Source organism: Leucoraja erinacea, unplaced genomic scaffold (assembly GCF_028641065.1).
Source record: "Leucoraja erinacea ecotype New England unplaced genomic scaffold, Leri_hhj_1 Leri_1081S, whole genome shotgun sequence".
Taxonomy (NCBI): domain Eukaryota; kingdom Metazoa; phylum Chordata; class Chondrichthyes; order Rajiformes; family Rajidae; genus Leucoraja; species Leucoraja erinaceus.
This window is the reverse complement of record NW_026575321.1, coordinates 6293-9438: the sequence shown is the minus strand read 5'-3', so window position 1 is coordinate 9438 and position 3146 is coordinate 6293.

The following is a 3146-nucleotide window of genomic DNA, read 5'->3' as shown; positions in this document are numbered from 1 at the left end:
CGAAGGGCCGAATGGCCTACTCCTGCACCTATAGTCTATTGTCTATTGACTGGGAGAAATGTAGAACTCAACAGAGGAGGACAAAGGGGTTAATTAAAAGGGGGAAAATAGAGCATGAAAGAAAGCTTGCAGGGAATATAAAAACTGACTGTAAATGTTTCTTTAGATATTTAAAAAGGAAAAGATTAGTAGAATGTAGGTCCCTTACAGTTAGAGACGGGTGAATTTATAATGGGAAACAAGGAAATGGCAGAACAGTTAAACGAGTACTTTGGTTCTGTCTTCACTAATGAAGACACAAACAATCTCCCAGAAATACTAGGGGACTGAGGATCTAGTGAGAGGGAGGAACTGAAGGAAATCCACATTAGTCAGGAAATGGTGTTAGGTAAATTGTTGGGACGGAAGGCAGATAAATCCCCAGGGCCTGATGGTCTGCATCCCAGAGTACTCAAGGAGGTGGCTCTAGAAATTGTGGATGCATTGGTGATCATTTTCCAATGTTCTCTCGAATCTGGATCAGTTCCTGTGGAATGGAGGGTAGCCAATGTAACTCCACTTTTTAAGAAAGGAGGGAGAGGGAAAACGGGGAATTATAGACCCGTTAGCCTTACGTCGGGAATGGGGAAGATGCTGGAGTTGATTATTAAAGATGTTATAGCAGCACATTTGGAAAGCAGTGACAGGATCGGTCAAAGTCAGCATGGATTTAGGAAGGGGAAATCATGCTTGACTAATCTTTTGGATTTTTTTGAGGAGATAACAAGTAGAATAGATAAGGGAGAGCCAGTGGATGTGGTGTATCTGGGCTTTCAAAAAGCTTTTGACAAGGTCCCACACAAGAGATTAGTGGGTAAAATTCGAGCACATGGTATTGGGGGTAGGGTATTGACATGGATAGAGAACTGGTTGGCAGACAGGAAGCAAAGAGTAGGAATTAACAGGTCCTTTTTAGAATGGCAGGCAGTGACTAGTGGGATGCCGCAAGGCTCGGTGCTGGGACCCCAGTGGTTTACAATATATATTAACGATTTAGACGAGGGAATTAAATGCAACATTTCTAAGTTTGCAGATGACACAAAGCTGGGTGGCAGTGAGCGCTGCGAGGAGGATGCTATGAGTGAGGCTGCAGGGTGACTTGGACAGGTTGTGTGAGTGGGCAGATGCATGGCAGATGCAGTATAATGTGGATAAATGTGATGTTGTCCACTTTGGTGGCAAGAACAGGAAGCCAGATTATTATCTGAATGGTGTTGGATTAGGAGAAGGGGAGGTGCAACGAGACCTGGGTGTGCTTGTACATCAGTCACTGAAAGTAAGCATGCAGGTTAAGAATGGGTCGACTGGGCTTGTATTCACTGGAATTTAGAAAGATGAGAGGGGATCTTATAGAAACATATAACATTCTGAGAGGATTGGACAGGGTAGATGGAGGAAAAATGTTTTTGATGTTGGGGGTGTCCAGAACCAGGAGTCACAGTTTAAGAATAAGGGGTAGGCCATTTAGGACTGAGCCTTCAGGGTGAAGGGAATCAAGGGATATGGGGGAAAAAGCCAGAATGGGGTACTGATTTTTGATGATCGGCCATGACCATATTGAATGGTTGTGCTGGCTCGAAGGGCTGAATGGCCTTCTGCACCTATTTTCTATGTCTATGTTTTTATAGGGAAATGCTAGGAACTATAGGCCAGTGAGCTTAACATCTGTAGTTGGTAAGTTACTGGAGAGTACTCTGAGGGATAGGATATACAGGCATTTGGATGGGCAAGGGCTGATTAGGGATAGTCAGCATGGTTTTGTACATGGGAGGTCGTGTCTCACAAATCTGATTGATTTTTTTGAAGACGTGACCAAAAAGGTCGATGAGGGCAGAGCTGTAGATGTTGTGTACATGGACTTCAGTACGACGTTCAACAAGGTTCTGCATGGTAGGCTGCTCTGGAAGGTTAGATCGCATGGGATCCAAGGAGAGATGTAGCTGAATGGGTAGCAAATTGGCTCCATGGAAGGAAGCAGAGGGTGATGGTGGAACGTTGCTTCTCAGACTGGAGGCCTGTGACTAGTGGTGTGTTTCAGGGTTCAGTGCTGGGCCCGTTACTGTTTGTCATCTACATCAATGATTTGGATGAGAACATACAGGGCAAGATTAGCAAGTTTGCTGATGATACAAAAGTGAGTGGTTTTGCAGATAGTGAAGATGGTTGTGAACGATTGCAGCAGGATCTGGATCGATTGGCCAGGTGGGCAGAGGAATGGTTGATGGAATTTAATACAGAGATGTGTGAGGTGTTGCATTTTGGGACGTCGAACAAGGGCAGGACCTACACAGTAAATGGTCGGCCTCTGGGTAGTGTTGTAGAGCAGAGGGATCTAGGAGTACAGGTGCATGGTTCCCTGAAGGTCGAGTCACAGGTAGATAAGGTGGTCAACAAGGCTTTTGGCACTTTGGCCTTCATCAGTCAGAGTATTGAGTATAGAAGTTGGGAGGTCATGTTGCAGTTGCATAAGACGTTGGTGAGACCACATTTAGAGTATTGTTTTCAGTTCTGGGCACCATGTTATAGGAAAGATATTGTCACGCTTGAAATGGTTCAGAAAAGATTTACGAGGATGTTGCCAGGACTCGAGGGTCTGAGCAATAGGGAGAGGTTGAGCAGGCTGGGTCTCTGTTCCATGGAGCACAGGAGGATGAGGGGAGATCTTATAGAGGTGTATAAAATCAAGAGGGGAATTGATTGGGTAGATGCACAGAGTCATCTAGTTAGATTAGAAATAGGAGGATATTGCAGATGATTACGTGGCTTGAAAAATGGTGCAAGGGGGAGGGATTCAAATTTCTAGGGCATTGGAACCAGTTCTGGTGGGACCAGTACAAACAGGACGGTCTGCACCTGGGCTGGAATGGAACCAATGTCCTTGGGGGAGTGTTTGCTAGTGCTGTCGGGGAGGATTTAAACAAATGTGGCAGGGGGGTGGGTGCAAGTGCAGAGAAGCAGAGGGGTGTAAAATGAGGGTAGAAGCAATAGGTAGCAAGGTGAAAAGTAAAAGTGGCAGGCAGACAAAACCAGGGCAAAAATCTAAAAGGGCCACTTTTCAACATAATTGTATAAGGGGTAAGGGTGTTGTAAAAACAAGCCTGAAGGCT